The sequence below is a fragment of the Heterodontus francisci genome, chromosome 1 (genome assembly GCF_036365525.1).
Source record: "Heterodontus francisci isolate sHetFra1 chromosome 1, sHetFra1.hap1, whole genome shotgun sequence".
NCBI lineage: Eukaryota > Metazoa > Chordata > Chondrichthyes > Heterodontiformes > Heterodontidae > Heterodontus > Heterodontus francisci.
The window spans coordinates 209,327,049-209,346,555 of NC_090371.1; the positions used below are offsets into that span (position 1 = coordinate 209,327,049).

The window sequence follows — 19,507 nt, forward strand, 5'->3', positions numbered from 1 at the left end:
AAGAATAGCATGCCTTTGGCAAACATAAGATCTGTTTCTATGTCAAATTTCTACTACACACGCATCATTTCTGAGTGACATCAGATATGTTCATTGACTGAATTACCAAACAGATTTTTCAGAAATAGAGCTCCGGATTTTCAAAGTGGAGGTGGGAAACAGGAGTCTGACCTGGTTTTTGGTCTGAAACCTGCCACCTCTGGGAAGCTGATTCAGATTGCAATTTTCAAGTGGGAAAGCCATAATTGGTATGGAGACAGATCTCCTGTCCTCTCAGACCCATTCGGATTGAAAATGAGACTGGGTCAGATGAAGTGTGGGGCTCATGCAGACACCCCACAGCAGCCATCACTGAGGCTACTGGTTGTCCTGAGGGAGAGATCTGCCGTCCACAACACCAGAGATGTCACAGGGGAGGTGGAGGCCTGGCACTAGGGGTAGGGCAGAACCTCGCTTCTGATGCTGCAGGCCGTGAGGGAGAGAAGGGAGGCCAGCTCATCATGCAGCAGGGGCACCACTCTGTTCAGTGTTATCCTGCTCTGCCTCCCATCCTCCTTCTCACTTATCTCCTGCTCCTTCCAGCGCCTCGCCATCCTCAAAGTCCACACCTGTCTGGAGAGCCATGTTATGGAGAGTGCAGTGGACCACAACAATGACCAACACCCTTACAGGAGGGTATTGGAGGGTGCCACTTGACCAATCCAGGCACTGGAATTGCATCCTCAGAAATCCATGGGCCTGCTCAATGGTTATCCTGCTAAGCAGGTGGCATTGTTTGTTTCACCTCTGTGCCTCTGTCTGGGCTCTCACAGAGATGTCAGTAGCCATATCTTCAAGGGATTTCCCTTGTTCCCTTGGAGCCAACCATGCCCTTTGGGGGATGGAGTGAAAGACCGAGGCAGCCTGGACTGGTGGAGGATGAAGGAGTCATGGCAGCTGCCAGGAAAGTGAGCACAAACATGGAGGAAGCTCTTGTTGTGGTACAGTACCATTTGGATGTTGAGGGAGCGGAATCCCTTCCTACTAATGGATCTCACTGGCTGGTCGCTGGGTGTCTTGATGGCCACATGGGTACAATCGATGATGCCCTGCACCTGAAGGAATCCATTAATGGCGCCAAAACCCAAAGCCCTCTGTGCCAACGTAGGCCCATCTGTGTCAAAGTGGGTGTAATCCCTGCCCTCCTGAAAAGGGCATCCATTACCTGCCTGATGGCCTAATGAGATGCCAACTGTGAGATGCCACCTAGGTTCATAACTGATCTCTGGAACGATCCGGTTGCATAGAAGTTCAGGGCACCTGAGACCTTGATGGCTGCAGGTAGGGAACTGCCGTGGGGGCCGTGAGGCCTCAGGTTATTGTGGATCAGAGCACACAGGACCAACACCATCTGCCTGGATAGGTGTAGCCTACTACAGCACTGGCACTCTGTCATTTGCAGGTAGCTGACTCTTGGGCTGTGCACCTGAAGTCTTGGGTAGTGCCTTCCTCCCCTTGCAACCTCCCCGCTGTGCTCCTCTGGTCTCCAGCTGTCCAGGAGGTTGCATCTGCTGCCACTCATCCTGGCTGCTCTGTCCAATGTCAGAGTCACCTGTTCCCATCTGACCTTCATCAGCTAGGCCTTGAACGCTCACCAGGCCTTCCCATGCCAACTCCAGGTGCCACAGTGATGCCGGGGGCTCACTTCCCGAGCTGGTTTCATGGCAGTCTCCAAAGTAACATTTAACTCTTCCAGCTTCAACAATATCCACACTGAGATACATCTGAGGCAGCTCAGCTTTATTTGCTGCCTCTGCTTTAATTTAATCAGCCCTTTCCACAGCCCTGATGTCCCTCCACAATGCTTATGTCTTCACAAATGTGTTGTGCTCCCATGGTGTTTTCCCCGTTCCCAGACTTTAAAAATAACTCCCTGCTCCTGACAAGCCTGTTAATGAGCTCTATAGTGAGCTAAACAGGCAATTAATTGGATGCGGGCACCCAAACTGCCCCTCCCTGCCTTCTGAAATTTATAAATAGCATTGTGTTCCAGAGGCAGCAGAACCTAGTGCTAACCTCCGGGAACAAGGGCTTCAAATCACGTTTCCTGCCATTCCTGCTCTCAGCAGGCTTTGAAAATCCGGCCTAGTCACTTTTTTGGCAGCAGTAAATACAGTCAGCTGTTGAAGTATTCAGAACTGTGCAGGTCGTCCTAACTCAGGAGTTCACATCTTACCTACATGTCCAATGCGCTTGGTCAAAATTGCAACTAACTAGGATGATAGAAATATTTAAAATGTATACTTCTTATAATTTTTACTCTACTGTCTTGTCACATGTACAAAAGCTTGTCAAACATCCATGGGAGTGAGAGGTTGGCAAGGGCTATCTAAGCCAAGAAGATGCTGGAATCTGCAGCATGTCAGGCAGCATCTGTGAAGAGAGGAATTTATATTGTGGATGCAGACCCTTCGTCAAAACTCTTCTGACAAAGGGTCTAAACTTGAAAGGTTAACCTGTTCAAATGCCTCTCCTCCATTTCCAACAGACTGTGACTTCCATTTTCTTGTTCTACTCTTGCATATCCAGTCATAGTCAGAGAATCTCCTGCAAAGACTTCTCTTCCCGCTCCTGAATCATTACCTCTCGTGTCCTCCAAGGATCTATCCTTGGTCCCTTCTATTTCTCATTCACATGCTGCCTCTCGATAACATCATCCAAAGACACAACCTCAGGTTCCACATGACACCCAGCTCTACCTCACCACCATCTCTCTCAACACAACAGTTATCAGATTGCTTGTCCAACAGCAGTCTCGGATGAGATGCAATTTATGCTAATTACACATTGGGAAGACTAAAGCAAGTGTCTTAGGTCTCCACCACAAACTTGGTTTCCTCACCACGAATTCCAGCCCTCTCCGTAGCCACTGTTTGAGGTTGAACCAGACTGTTCACAACCTCTATGTCCTATTTGACCCTGGGTTGATCTTCAGATCCCATATCTTTTCTATCACAAAAACTTACTTCTATCTCTGTAACAACACCTGTCTCTGCCCCACCTCAGTTTATCTGCTGCTGAAATCCTCATACATGCTTTTGTTACTTCCAAGCTCAACTATTCCAATACTCTCCAGCAGACTCCCACCTTGTACCTGCTGTAAACTTCAGCCCATCCAAAACTCTGCTGCTTGTATCCTAACCCACACCAAATACCACTCACCCATCGCTCTCTAACCTACATTGGTTCAGGTCCACCAACACTTTGATTTGAAAATTCTTACCCTCGTGTTTAAGTCCTCCATGACATCATTCCTCCCTACCACTGTAATCTCTCCAGCCCTACAACACTCCACAAAATCAATATTTTGGAGCTCTTGTGCATCCCCCATGCTCTTCGCTATACCATTGGAAGCTGTGCCATCAACTGTACAAGCCATTAGATCTGGAATTCGCTATCAAAACCTCTTGCCCTCTCTTTCATTCTTTAAAACCATCCTTAAAACCTATATTTTAGCCAAGCTTTTAGTCAGCTGTCCTCATATCTCCTTCTTTGGCTTGGTGTCAATTATTGTCTGATTATGCTCCTGTGAAGCAACTTCGGGCATTTTTATACATTAATGGTGCAACGTAAATGTAAGTTGTTGGGTTTCCAGCATATTCTGTTTTGTTTCAGATTTCCAGAATCTGCTTTATATTCCTATCATCTAAGCTAAGATTTTCCTGAACAGTTTACGAATTCAGCTAATTGCTTGGTGAAGCCTGTTAAGTATCTCTCGCGCTTTGGTGATTGTTTCCCTCAGGCACTTTGGTAGCAAAGAACAGCTTGGCTAGCTTCTTTCTGATGTGCTTCAGGCATGGCCAATGAAACATGACCATCTTCTGAGCATGCAATGGCAGAGCTGTTTTCAGTGTATTACCCTCTTAAAAGAAACTGTGGCTTTAATCTACAGAACATGGCACACTGTGAAGATTGATAAATTATGGACACAAATCTTCATTTTTGTCACAGCAATGAGTGCATTTTTTTGCTTTAAAACTAATTGATAGAAGGACTTAACCATCATCAAAAATCACCACTTTAGAAGAATAAAATCAGCTGAAGTGGATAATGTGGATGATCAATTAGTAGTGTGCAGCAGAAAGGCAAACTGTAAGTCCAACTAGGAATGCTTCATACAGGAGAGCTACGTCTATACTCCACCCGTCTAATTTTCCAGTGAGTTCTACATTGCAATTATCAGCCATGAGATCTTAACAGAAAGTAAGTCTGACTCTCCACTGGATTATTCCTGAGTGTGATTGTTTGCAAAGTAATCTTGTACCAGGTGTGTAGCAGTTGAGTGGCTGCTCAAGGTCAAGTCTGTCAGCATTTCCGGTTTTTTTGCTTGTATACTCAGTGATTAAAGCCTTGCACTTAGTACATTTATGTAGAAAGGAGGTACATCTGGTGATTACCATTCACATCAGACCCAACAGAAACTTTAAGCTCTTAGTGCATTGAGAAAAACATGGCAACCAGACAGCAGCCCTTCAACAAGTGGTGCTAACATGGTAGTTTTCCTACCACACATTCAAAAATGAGCTATAATAGTTTTAATCTCAAAATGGCTAATAATGCTGCTGACCAAGCAGGTTTTTTGTTTCATTTGATGGCACGCCAGCTGTTCTTGCTCTCACACCTCATCTGGCATACTTCATAGTGAGTAAAACAAATTTAATTCTTATTTTAACATTTTATGTCTTCACTGAAAGGCCGTAACAGTTTGTCTGGAAAACTGGGAATTCATTAATTTGTGGAAAAACTCACATCTTTGGGTTACAGTTTTCTCGTACTTAAAGAACCATAAAGGACACAATGATGTGATACTTCCTGCAGTGCATGATAGAGGTGGGCAGGCTGCTTAAGGAACAAATGTTTCTTTGTTGTTGGTTTTAATTTGTTTTGTTGGTGAACACACGCAGTAGCTCAGTGGGTATCCTCCAACAGAGATGTGCTTGATGCCCAAGGTAATACACAGTCCTATTCTGGCACAATCAGTGCTTTCAAGCAGCTTTCCCCATGTCTGATGGTAATACTGCCAATGACAGGAAAATGTAAAATTACACTATCTCTCTACCCCCACACACATTTTCTGACAGCCTGCCTTCTCTCCCTTCTCTTAGCTTGAGCAACAGACATTTACTGCTCGTGTTAAGATAAAATTGAACATGTGATCTGGTAGCATTTTTGGATAGTAAGTATTCAAAAGCAACTAAGTCCTGATAAAAATGTTGACTTGTGCCCCTCTTCTAAAACCAATAAAAGATATAATCAGAAAAGAACCTGGCCTCAGGTCCAATAAAAAATAAGATCAGTAGTTTTATCATGCATTAGAAATAATGTGGTCTGAAGTCAGAGATCTGGCCATCTGGAGAACATTATTTTCAAAGTTCTTGACAACTTGAAGCACTTTTATCAAAAATGTAGCACTGGCCTAAATTGAAAGAAAAATAAGCATGTACAGGATCAGGAAAATGCATTTCAGTCCATCTGGTCAGTCAGAAAACATAGTTAACTACCAATATTCCTCAAATGATTTTCTCACCAAATTGAAAATGACTGATATTATCACTCTTGATTGCCTCCCGACGCAGTCTATCCCAAACACAAACCATCCTCTGTATGAAGTAGTTTTATCTGATCTGTATCACAGAATTACAGAATTGTTACAGTATCGAAGGAGGATATTCAGCCCATCGTGTCCACACTGGCTCTCTGAAAGAACAATTCGCTCAGTTCCATTCCCCTGCCTTCTCCCTGTAACCCTGCACATTCTTCCTTTTCATAAAACAGTCTAATTCCCCCTTGCATGCTTCAATTAAACCTACCTGCACCACATTCTCAGGCAGTGCATTCCAGACCTTGACCATTCTCTGTGTGAAAATTTTTTTGCTTATGTCACTTTTGCTTCTCTTACCAAATTCTTTAAATCTGTGCTCTCTCATTCTCGATCCTTTCATGAGTGGGAACAGTTTCTCTCTATCTACTCTGTCCCGACCGCTCATGATTTTGAATACTTCCATCAAATCACCTCTCAGCCTTCTCTTCTCCAAGGAAAACAGTCCTAACTTCTCCAATCTATCTTCATAACTGAAGTTCTTCATCCCTGGAACCATTCTCATGAATCTTTTCTGCACCCTCTCCAATGCCCTCACGTCTTTCCTAAAGTGCAGCGCCCAGACTCGACACGATACTCCAGTTGAAGCCAAATTAGTGTCTTATATAAGTTCCACATAATCTCCTTGCTCTTGTACTCTATGCTCCTATTAATAAAGCCCAGGACACTGTATGCTTTATTAACAGTTCTCTCAACCTGTCCTGCCACCTTCAATGATTTATGCACATATACACCAGGGCCCTCTGCTCCTGCACCCCCTTTAGAATTGTACCTTTTATTTTCTATTGTGTCTCCTTGTTGTTCTTACCAAAATGAATCACCACATTTCTCTGCATTGAATTTCATCTGCCACCTGTCTGCCCATTCCACCAACTTGTCTATGTCCTTTTGAAGTTCTACGCTATCCTCCTCACAGTTCACAATGGTTCCAAGTTTCATATCATCTGCAAACTTTGAAATTGTGCTCTGTACACCAAGGTCTCATCTTCATCTCATCTTTGGCCTCCTTGTCTCGAGAGACAATGGGTAAGCACCTGGAGGTGGTCAGTGGTTTGTGAAGCAGCGCCTGGAATGGCTATAAAGGCCAATTCTAGAGTGGCAGACTCTTCCACAGGTGCTGCAGCTAAAATTGGTTGACAGGGCTGTTACGCAGTTGGCTCTCTCCTTGCGCTTCTGACTTTTTTCCTGCCAACTGCTAAGTCTCTTCTACTCGCCACGCTTTAGCCCCGTCTTTATGGTTGCCCGCCAGCTCTGGCAATTGCTGGCAACTGACTCCCATGACTTGTGAACAATGTCACAGGACTTCATGCCGTGTTTGCTGACGTCTTTAAAGCGGAGACAAGGACGGCCGGTGGGTCTGATAGCAGTGACGAGCTCGCTGTACAATGTGTCCTTGGGGATCCTGCCATCTTCCATGTGGCTCACATGGCCAAGCCATCAAGGTCTAGGTCATTAATATATATCAGGAAAAGCAAGGGTCCCAACACTGATCCCTGGGAAACTCCACTACAAACCTTCCTCCAGCCCAAAATACATCCATTAACCACTACTCTTTGTTTCCTGTCACTCAGCCAATTCCATATCCATGTTGCTACCATCCCTTTTAATCCATGAGCTATAAGTTTACTCACAAGTCTGTTGCATGTCACTGTATCAAATGCCTTTTGAAAGTCCATGTACACAATATCAACAGCATTGCCCTCATCAACCCTCTCTGTTACCTCCTCAAAAAAAACACCAAGTTAGTTAAACATGATTTTCCCTAAAGAAATCCTGCTGGCTTTCCTTAATTAACCCTCATTTGTCCATGTGACTATTAATTTTGTCCTGAATTATTCTCTCTAGAAGTTTCCCCACCACTGAAGTTAAACTGACTGGCCTGTAGTTGCTGAGCTTATCTTTGCATCCTTTTTTGAGCAAGGGTGTAATGTTTGTAATTCTTGTGTTCTGGCACCACCCACGAGTCTAAGGAAGACTGAAAAATTATGGCCAGTGCCTCTGCGAATTCCACCCTCACTTCCCTCAGTATCCTTGGATGCATCTCATCCGGTCCTGGTGCTTTATCCACTTTAAGTACTGACAACCCATCTAATACATCCACTTTATCAATTTTAAATCTTTCTAGTGTCTGAAGTACCTCCTCTTTCACCATTGCCTGGGCTGCATCTTCTTCCTTGGTAAAGACAGATCCAAAGTATTCATTTAATACCTCAGCTACGCCCTCTGCCTCCATGTGTAAATCTCTTTATGGTCCCTAATTGGCCCCACTCCTTTTTACCACCCTTTTACTATTTATATGTCTATAGAAAACTTTAGGATTTCCTTTAATGCGAGCTGCCAGTCTCTTTTCATGCTCTCTCTTTCCCTCTGAACTTTCTATCTTCAGCCTGGTTCTCAATAGCATTTTCTACCTGGCATCTGTCCTAAGCACACTATTTCTTCTTTATCTTAATCTCTACGCCTTTTGTCATCCAGGGAGCTCTGGATTTGTTTGCCCTACCTTTCCCCTTAGAGGAAACATACCTTGACTGTGCCCGAACAATCTCTTCTTTGAAGGTAGCCCAATGTTCAGCTACCGGTTTTCCTGCCAACTTTTGACTCCAATTCATTCGCCCCAGCTCCATTCTTACTCCATTGAAGTTAGCTTTCCCCCAGTTAATTATTCTTACTCTGGATTGTTCTTTGGTCCTTTTCTATAGTCAGCCTAAACCTTATGATACAATGATCACTGGCCCCTAAATGCTGTCCTACTGATACTTGATTCACTTGGCCCACCTCATTCCCAAGAACCAGGTCTAGCAGTGCCTTCTTTCTCGTTGGACTAGAAACATACTGCTGTAGAAAATGTTCCTGAACACACTGTAGGAACTCTTGCCCCTCACGGCCCTTTACACTACCACAATACCAGTCTATGTTTGGATAATTAAAGTCCCCCATTATAAATACCCTATAATTTTTGCACCTCTCTGTAATTTCCTTGCATATTTGTTCCTCCACGTCCTTCCCACTAGCTGGTGGCCTATAGACAACACCAAGCAATGTAACCGTACCTTTATTGTTCCTTAGCTCTAGTCAAATTTATTCTATCCTCGATCCCTCTGGGATATCCTTTATCTCCAGCACTGCGATGCTCTCCTTCATCAATACTACCACCCCTCCCCCTTTTTTTCCCTTTCCTATCTTTCCTGAACACTTTGTATCCAGGAATATTTAACACCTAGTCCTACCCTTCTTAGAGCCACATCTCTGTTATAGCCACAACATCATATTTCCACATGCCAATCTGAGCTTGTACCTCACCAGTCTTATTAACAACACTCTGTGTATTCACATACATGCACATTAACCCTGATTTAGACTTTATTATTTTCTCCCTTACCTAATAACTTACTATTCCCTACTCTAGTGCTATCTATCTCCCCCAGTATTCTGTACACCTTGGTATTCCTCTCTGATAGAATCATGTTCCCTTATCTGAGCTTCACCCCACTCCACCTTGTTTACATTGCTGTTCTCCAGGCCATGGTAAACCGTTTTCTCATTATTCACATTGTTTATATACTTAAAGATCTTGAATATGTCAGTAATATCCCTTCTCAGTCTTCTCTACTGTAAACAAACTCAGCTTCTGCAGACTTCTCTTGTAGCTTGGGTGTTTGATGCCAGGTAACCGACTGGCTGCCCTTTGCTGCCTCTTCTCAAGTGCCATAATATGACCAGCAAATCTACACACATTACTCCAAATGGGAACAAACAAATGCCATGTATGGGCTCTCTGTCATATTCTGTGATTTTTTGTGTTCTATACATTACTAAAACCTATTTGCCTTACTCACTGCTGTTGCACACTATGCCAACAGTTTCAATGAAGTGTCCATCAATATTCCTATTACGAACTTTGAGTCTACTATCGATATTCTTTCAATGTCACCAGTCATTCCTATAAATGGACCCTTTGTCCCCTATCATCAGGAGTACACCTTTAGTTCTCAATATCTAGTTAAAAGATAGCGATACCCAGGTACTATTAATAATAAGATCCCTTTTGTGTGCACTGGACATTGTGATCTCACATGTGCCACAACAAGCATGTCTCCTATCTTTCAGAGGAAGGTTGATAAGCACTAGTGGGAAGAGGTGAATAGTACATCAGAAAATTGGTTTTATTATACATGAAACATGTTAACAACAGAATAGCAATTTCCTATTGTTTCTTATAACATAAAAATGATAAATTATGCAAACTTTGCTCTTGATATGGGCCTATCTCATTTTATAAATCAGTATTGTTAACTGTCTGGCACTGACTCAGATTGTCTTTTACCACCCAGAGGGAGAGAAAACCAAAGCTTAACTTCTTCCCTCCCTAGTTTTCTGTGTCGACGACTGACTTGCCACATTGCCTGTCAAAGCATCACCTCAAATAAGGAACCCCTTTCCCCTTGGTGTGAGAAATATGGTAATTACATTTCCTGGTAGGTCTCCTGCTGTGCTTAATGAATGAAATCAATCCTACATTATATGTGTAAATGTCTCTGGAATGTGCTGATGACATTGCCCTTCATTGCTTCAAGCTAATAACGGTATGCAAGAAACACTATTCTGAGATGGCTGGTTTTTCAGCTACTTAACCTGAAACATCATGCCAGATAGCTGAGGGTTTTCTGTGAGTTGACCCATTGTGAACCAAATTTAACCCTATAACACCATAATATAAATACATAAATGTACTCCAAAATCATTTTCAAGCCAATAGGTAAAAATCTCAAAATGTGATCATCTCTAGTCTTTTCCTGTGTTGTATCCTGTAGACTAACACTATTTATTCTAGTCTCTTTGCTAGTGTCATCAGTTTGCACTTGTCTACATTGAAATCCATTTCTCAGTTCAACTTCCCAATCTGTCTAGGTTCTTCTGCACCTGATCGGCATATTCTCCATTGTTACAACTGCCACCTCCCGTTGCCTCCCATCCAACATGGTCTCATGGGAAAATTTTTACAGTTTTGATTCCCTTTGCACTCCCACATCACTGATAAACAACGTGAATGGCAAAGGTTGCAGCACTGATCCTTGAGACACCCTGTTAGTCACATCCCACCATTCTGGTGGCATTTCCTGCATAACCACTCTCTGTCTCCTTTGATATAGTCAGTTTCTAATGCTCATCGATAACTGACTTCGATTTGTGCTTTTTTACCATTTGGAACATTCTTCACCACTCTCCTGTTGCAAAACTTTTGTTGAAGTCTAGGTAAAGAATGTCCATGGAGCTCTTTCAGTCATGTGCTCCAATTCCTCCTCAAAGAATTCGAATAGGTTTGACATGCATGGTCCTTTCCCAAAAACCTCTGTTGTCTGGCCCCAATAACATCATACTGCTCTAGGTGTTGAATGAGACTCAGCAGCTTCTTGCATGAACACTGAAGGAAGGAAGCTGATCCAGTAGCTGCAGGTGTCCTGCAGCAGATGACACAGTTCTGCAATTACCTTTCTGCTGACCTTAGAGCCTGTAACTTTGGCAGAATACCACTGAAATCCCAAAGAATCAGTGTAAATAGCCCTTGGTGCTGTTCCTGTGAGGGTTTTCACTGATCGTCCACTGAAGCTACAGGGGAGAGATCAAGGGACTCTGCAAATTATCCTCTGCATTTTTTAACCTTTTCAATTATAATTCCAATCCAATGGAGTCAAGATTTGGAAGCATTTCCCTCAACCTTAGGTGATTATTCTAACGGAGAATACTATGAAAAAAACCTGCAAAACGCATTTCTCAATGTTGTACGCTGGTACTGTGTGTGCTCTGTTTAAACAACAGATTCAATGGGGTATGCAGTTTGCAACTGACTGAAACAGGAACCAACATGAATACTGACAAATGAATATTGAGTGTTGAATTCTGTGGTAGAAACAATAGAAACAGCTGCTTACTCTGGTAAAATGACAGGAACTAGGATGGTCACGTCAGCAGGACTCTCACAGCACACAGCTGGGACACTGCTAATGTCAAGACATCTTAAAGCTAAGCTGTTGCCAAAGGAAGCCTGCAATTATTTTCTGGAACGATCTTAGATCTCTGCAGCTGCCTCACTGTACAGTGAATGGGCAGAAAATCAATGGCATGTGCTATCAGTAGGGACATTGGTTTATAGTGATTGAAAAAATCAAATTGAATGGGATTCTGGGACCTTTGATGGTGTTTTGGGATCACAATCTATAATTCCATCCGTAAAAACAAAACAACAAACAAATTGGATTCAAACAAAACTCCTTCTGCATTGAAATGAAGGTTCAGTGCAGTACATGTTGTCATGCAGGCCCCCACCTGCCAAGAATGAGACACATTAGTTTTGCCACATGAACAATTACTTTTTCAAACTGTTATTGGAGTAAAGAAATAACTTGTTTTTTAAAAAAAACCACCAGACCCTTGACTGAAAAGACATTTTTGCATAGTAACAGACAGTACTTGGAAAGGACAAAGGGGCCACTCCCTGCTCCAATTCAATCCACAATAGACTTTTGATTACCAGATTTTGAAGGTGGAGAGGTTAGCATTCCAGATTAACTGCTAAAATGGCCGAATACACAAAAAGACATGGTCAGATCAGTTTAGTCACATGACTAACTGGCTGTTGGAGTTTTTTGAATTTGAACTTGCCACAGAGAATTTGAACTCAAGAAAGCTGTCTGCTCCTGGACTGAGAATGTCTCTCTCCTGTCTGCTCTCATCTCGTTCTCACCAGCTTCGGAATCCATTGAAGACATATGAACCCCAAGAGAGAAAAGTCTCCTAAAGTGAACAAGGTTCAAGAAGAATACTGGGCCCCAATGAAAAGCAAGAACTACCTACCAAAGGACTACAGTGAGTTCGAAGCACAGTAACAAGAAACTCTTCTGATATTGCCTCAAACCTCTCCACTTTACTTTTCTTCTATTTTCTGTCTCTATTTGTATGTGCACATTGCGTATGTCTGCTAGCGTGGGGCGCAGCGTGTATCCGTAGCTGTTAACCCAATGAGAGTTTAAGTTAAAGTTTTAATAAATTTCACTTTTCTTCTTTAAACCCGTTTGTGCTCATTGCTTTGCCTTATAATTGGAAAGTGGTGAACAAGGATTCACCAAGGGGGAGCTCAAAACACAGTGTGTTTAAAAATTAAATCCTGTTACAATAAGACCAGGTGAAGGCTAAAAGGGACCCCTAGACACCTTTCTCACCTGGTCATAACAATGTACAAGACATGCTGTATCAACTGTCAGTGCTTGCATGATGGTTTTAGTACAGTCTGCGATTGAGATTTAGAGTGGCTCCAAACTGCCAGCACCATATATTTATTTTCTACCCCAGACTGTGAAATCTAGGCGCCCCTGGGTGTCAAAGAGCATACAGAAAAGGATAAGGTAAAAAAAAAGAAAGCTTATGTCAGTACCAATTATGCAATAGCTGAATACTGCAGAAAGCATCCAGGAGTATAGAAAGTGTAGGGGTGAAATTAAAAAGGAAATTAGGAAAGCAAAGAGAGGGCCTGAAAAAATATTGACAAGTAAAATCAAGGAAAACCCAAATATGTTTTATAAATACATTAAGAGCAAGAGGATAACAAAGGAAATCCTTGTTCACCACTTTCCAATTATAAGGCAAACAAATGAGCACAAACAGGACTTCTTAGGTTTAAAGAAGAAAAGTGAAATTTATTAAAACATAAACTCTAATTCAGTTAACGCCTATGGATACACAATTAGGGACCAAATAGGTAACTTGTGTGTGGAGGCACAAGATGTGGGCCTTGTTCTTAATGAATACTTCACATCTGTTTTCACAAAAGAGAGGGATGAAGTGAACTTTGTAGTTAAGGGGAAGGAGTGTGGAATATTGGATGGGATAAACATAGTGAGAGAGGAATTGAAAGTGAATAAATCACCTGGCCTGGATGAAATGTATCCCAGGCCAGGGAAGAAATAGCAAAGGCTCTGAACATCATTTTCCAATCTTCTCTGTTTCAGACTGGAAGACTGCTAATGTTGTGTCGTTGTTTAAAAAAGGAGGAAACAATTGAGTAATTACAGGCCAATCAGCCTAACCTTGATGGTGGGCAAAGTTTTGGAAAAAATTCTGAGAGATCGTATAATTCACCATTTAGAGAGGCACAGAGTATCAAACAAGGACAGTTAGCATGGATTTATTAAGGGAAGGTCTTGTCTGGCTAACTTAGCTGACTTTTTTGAGGAGGTAACCAGGAGGGTTGATGAAGATAGTGTGCTTGATGTCGTCTACATGGAAAAGCGCATGGGAAAGGCATCTGCTGCTATGTCCAGACTGGCCAAGAGTGTGTGGGAAAATTGCGCAAAAGTCCGAGTGTTTCAAGCCTGTGTCCTCAGTACCTTGCTCTACGACAGCTAGGCCTGGACAACGTATGTCAGCCAAGAGTGACGTCTCAATTCATTCCATCTTCACTGTCTCCAGAGAATCCTTGGCATCAGGTGGCAGGATCGTATCTCCAATGCAGATGTCCTTGAGGCGGCCAACATCCCCAGCAAGTACGCCCTACTGAGCTAGTGGTGCTTGAGATGGCTTGGCCATGTGAGCCGCATGGAAGATGGCAGGATCCCCAAGGACGTATTGTACAGCGAGCTCGTCACTGTTATCAGACCCATCAGCCATCCACGTCTCCGCTTTAAAGATGTTTGCAAATGCGACATGAAGTCCTGTGACACTGACCACATGTCATGGAAGCCAGTTGCCAGCGATCACCAAAGCTGGTGGACAGCTATAAAGGCGGGGCTGAAGAGAGGCGAGTCGAAGAGACTCAGCAGTTGGCAGGAAAAGAGACAGACGTGTAAGGAGAGAGCCAACTGTGTAACAGCCCCAACAACTAACTTCATCTGCAGCACCTGTGGAAGAGTCTGTCAGTCTAGAATTGGCCTTTATAGCCACTCCAGGCACTGCTCCACAAACCACTGACCATCTCTAGGCGCTTACCCATTGTCTCTTGAGACAAGGAGGCCAAAAAGGAAAGGAAAGGAAAAAAAGGAAAGGACATGGATTTTAGCAAGGCTTTTGATAAGGTCATACATTTTTTTTATTATTCGTTTGGCGGATGTGGATGTCGCTGGCGATGCCAGCATTTATTGCCCATCCCTAATTGTCCTTGGAAAGGTAGTGGTGAGCTACCTTCTTGAACCACTGTAGTCCTTAGGGTGTAGGGAAACCAACAGTGCTGTTGGGAAGGAAGTTCCAGGATTTTGACCCAGTGACAGTGAAGGAACGGCGATATAGTTTCAATTCAGGATGGTGTGTGGCTTGGAGGGGAAGTTGCAGGTAGTTATGTTCCCATGCATCTGCTGCCCTTGTCCTTCCAGGTGGTAGAGGTCACAGGTTTGAAAGGTGCTGTCGAAGAAGCCTTGGTGAGTTGCCGCAGTGCATCTTGTAGATGGTGCACACTGCTGCCACTGTGCGTTGGTGGTGGAGGGAGTGAATGTTGAAGGTGGTGGATGGGGTGCCAATCATGTGGGCTGCTTTGCACCCATCCAGGCAAGTGGGGAGTATTCCATCACACACTTGTGTCTTGTAGGTTGTAGACAGGCATTGGGGAGACAGGAGATGAGTTACTCGCCACAGAATTCCAAGCTTCTGACCTGTTCTTGTAGCCACGGTATTTATGTGGCTGGTCCAGTTCAGTTTCTGGTTAATGGTAAACCCCAGGATGTTGATAGTGGGGGATTCAGTGATGGTAATGCCAATGAACATCAAGGGGAGATGGTTAGATTCTCTCTTGTTTGAGATGGTCATTGCCTGGCACTTGTGTGGCGCAAATGTTTCTTGTCACTTATCAGCCCAAGCCTGAATGTTGTCCAGCTCTTACAGCATATGGACATGAGCTGCTTCAGTATTTGAGGAGTCGCAAATGGTGCTGAACACTGCAATCATCAGCGAACTTCCCCACTTCTGACCTTATGATGGAGGGAAGGTCATTGATGAAGCAGCTGATGATGGTTGGGCCTAGGACTGTACCCTGAGGAAAACCTGCAGTAATGTCCTGGGACTGAGATGATTCACCTTCAACAACCACAACCACCTTCCTTTATGCTAGGTATGACTTCAACCAGCGGAGAGTTTTCCCCTGATTTCCGTTGACTCCAGTTTTGCGAGGGCTCCTTGATGCCATTATTGGTCAAATGCTGCCTGATGTCAAGAGCAGTCACTTTCACCTCACCTCTGGAGTTTAGCTCTTTTGTCCACATTTGAAACAAGGCTGCAATGAAGTCAGGGTTTGAGCGGCCCTGGTGGAACCCAAACTGAGTGTCACTAAGCAGGTTATTGCTGAGCAAGTGCCGCTTGATAGCACTCTCGACGACCCCTTCCATCACTTTGCTGATGATCAGGAGTAGACTGATAAGGCAGTAATTGGTTGTGCTGGATTTGTTTTTATTCGTTCATGGGATGTGGGCGATGCTGGCTGGGACAGCATTTATTGCCCCTCCCTAATTACCCTTGAGAAGGTGGTGGTGAGCTGCTTTCTTGAACCACTGCAGTCCATGTGGGGTACCTACACCAACAGTGCTGTAAGGAAGGGAGTACCAGGATTTTGACCCAGCAACAGTAAAGGAATGGCAATATTGTTCCAAGTCAGGATGGTGTGTGGCTTGGAGTGGAACTTGCAGGTGGTGGTGTTCCCATGCATCTGCTGCTCTTGTCCTTAGAGGTGGTAGAGGTCGTGGGTTTGGAAGATGCTGTCTAAGGATCCTTGGTGTGTTGCTGCAGTGCATCTTGTAGATGGTACACACTGCTGCCACTGTGCGTCGGTGGTGGAGGGAGTGAATGTTTGTGGATGGGGTGCTAATCAAGCGGGCTACTTTGTCCTGGATGGTGTCGAGCTTCTTGAGTGTTGTTGGAGCTGCACCCATCCAGGCAAGTGGAGAGTATTCCATCACATTCCTGACTTGTGCCTTGTAGATGGTGGACAGGCTTTGGGGAAACAGGAGGAGAGTTACTCATTGCAGTATTCCTAGCCTCTGACCTGCTCTTGTAGCTAAGGCTACTCCAGTTCAATTTCTGCTCAATAGTAACCCCCAGGATGTTGATGGTGGGGGATTCAGAGATGGTAATGTCATTGAACGTCAAGGGAAGATGGTTAGATTCTCTCTTGTTGGAGATGGTCATTGCCTGGCTCTTGTGTGGCGTGGATGTTACTTGCCTCTTATCAGCCCAAGCCTGGATATTGTCCAGGTCTTGCTGCATTTCTACATGGACTGCTTCAGTATCGGAGGAGTCGGGAATTGTGCTAAACATTGTTCAATCATCTGCGAACATCCCCACTTCTGACCTTATGATTGAAGGAAAGTCATTGATGAAGCAGCTAAGATGGTTGAACCAAGGACACTACCCTGAGGAACTCCTGCAATGATGTCCTGGAGCTGAGATGATTGACCTCCAACAACCACAATCATCTTCCTTTGCGCTCGGTATGACTCCAACCAGCGGAGAACTTTCCCCATGATTCCCATTGACTCCAGTTTTGCTGGGGCTCCTTGATGCCATACTCAGTCAAATGCTGCCTTGATGTCAAGGGCAGTCACTCTCACCTCACCTCTGGAGTTCAGCTCTTTTGTCCATGTTTGAACCAAGGTTGTAATGAGGTCAGGAGCTGAGTGGCCCTGGCAGAACCAAAACTGGGTGTCAGTGAGCAGGTTATTGCTAAACAAGTGCCGATTGACAGCGCTGTCAATTACACCTTCTATCACTTTACTTATGATTGAGAGTAGACTGATGGGGCGGTAATTGGCCCGGTTGGACTTTTTGCTGCTTTTTGTGCACAGGGCGTACCTGGGCAATTTTCCACAATGCCGCGTAAATTCCAGTGTTGTCGCTGTAGTGGAAAAGCTTGGCGGGGGGGTGTGGTTATTTCTGGAGCACAAGTCTTCAGTACTATTGCTGGAATGTTGTCAGGGCCCATAGCCAGTATCCAGTGCCTTTAGCCGTTTCTTGACATCACGTGGAGTGAATTGGATTATGATACATGGCAGACTGGTCAGAAAGTTAAAAGCTCATGGTATCCAAGGGAAAATGGAAAGTTGGATCCAAAATTGGCTCATTGGCAGGAAGCAAAGGAGTTGATGGATTTTTGTGAATTGAAGAATCTTTCCAGTGGGGTTCTGCAGGGCTCAAAACTGGGTCTCTTACTGTTTGAGGTATATATCAATGATTTAGACTTCAATGTAGGGGGCATGATAAAGAAGTTTGCAGATGATATGGAAATTGGCGCTGTGGTTGATGGTGAGGAAGAAAGCTGTAGACTGCAGGAAAATATTAATGAACTGGTCAGGTGGGCATAAAAGTGGCAAATGGAATTCAGTTTGGAAAAGTGTATGGTAATGCATTTGAGGAGGACAAACAAGGCAGGGGAATACACAATAAATGATAGGATTCTGAAAAGTGTAATGGAACAAAGGGACCTTGGAGTGTATATCTACAGATCCCTGAAGGTGGCTGAGCAGGTACATAAGGTGGTCAAGAAGATAGATGGGATACTCTCCTTTATTGGCCAGGGCCTAGAGTATAAAAGCAGGGAGGTTAGGCTAGAACTGTGTAAAACACCACTTAGATCGAAGCGAGAATACTGCATAAAGCTCTGGTCACTGCATTACAGGAAAGATGTGATCACAGTAGAAAGGGCAAAGAAGAGGTTTATGGGGATGTTGCCAAGAATGAAGAATTTTAGCTATGGGGAAAGATTGGATAAGTTGGCATTGCTTTCTTTGGAACAGAGGAGGCTGAGGGGAGATTTAATTGTGGTGTAGAAAATTATGAGGGGCCTAGGTAGAATGGATAGGAAGGACCTATTTCTGTTAGAAGCAAGGTCAATAACCAGAGGCCATAGATTTAAAGTAATTGGTAGAAGGATCAGAGGGGAGTTGAGCTTTTTTTTCACCCAGAGGGTAGTGGGGGGCTCTGGAACACACTGCCTGAAAGGATGATAGAGGAAGAAACTCTCAATGCACTTGAAAAATACTTGGGTATTACGTAACCTACAGGGTTACAGACCAAAAGCTGGAAAGTGGGATTAGGTTGGATAGCTTTTTTCTGGCTGGCAAAGACACGATGTCTTCCTTCAGTGCCATAAATTTTTCTGTGTTTCTATTCTTCTATTTTCTATAATTATAGGCCAGTTAGCCTAACATCCCCATGGGAAAAATGTATGAGGGCAACAATAACAACTTAAAATGACTTATATTTATATAGAGACTTCAACATAATCAAACGGCCAAACGTGCTTCACAGGAACAATACAAAACAGAATATGACGCTGAGCCACATAAGCAGATATTAGATCAGATGACCAAAAGTTTGGTCTCTACCATAGCCAAGGTCTCTGAAAGCACGGCCACCAATGGTGCAGCGATTAAAATCGGAGATGCTTAAAAGGCCAGAATTAGAGGAGCACAGATACCTACACCCCAAGGACATCAGTAATTCAAGAAGGCAGCTCACCACCACCTTCTCGAGGGTAATTAGGGATGGGCAATAACTGCTGGCCTAGCCAGCGACACCCGCATCCAATGAACGAATAATAAAAAAGATTAGTCCCTAGCGGGTGCATTGGGTGGAAATGTCTGCATGAGAGTTGGATGAGTTGCTGCTCATTACAAATCAGCATTGGATGTCTCAATGAGCCCTTTGGAGAATGGAAAGAGAGGCATGTAGGAAGCTGTAGGTTTATCTAAGAGGAAGTCAAGGCTGGATGGCAGCAAGAGAGAAGAAAGGTCAAGGAGTACTGAAGGTTTGGGGTGGGGAATTTGGAGGGCCGAGTACATGAGAGGGGAGGTGAAAGCAGGCATGATGATAAAAGAGAGGGGTCTAGGAGGGGTAAAG

At 43.9% G+C, this 19,507-nt stretch overlaps 1 protein-coding gene across 1 annotated transcript in view; it reads right to left on the reverse strand.

Annotated features, from left to right (window-relative positions):
* Window positions 1-19,507, reverse strand: part of dclk2a (doublecortin-like kinase 2a) — a 476,915-nt gene that overhangs the window by 49,131 nt on the left and 408,277 nt on the right. The gene's annotated exons all lie outside the window — the stretch shown is intronic.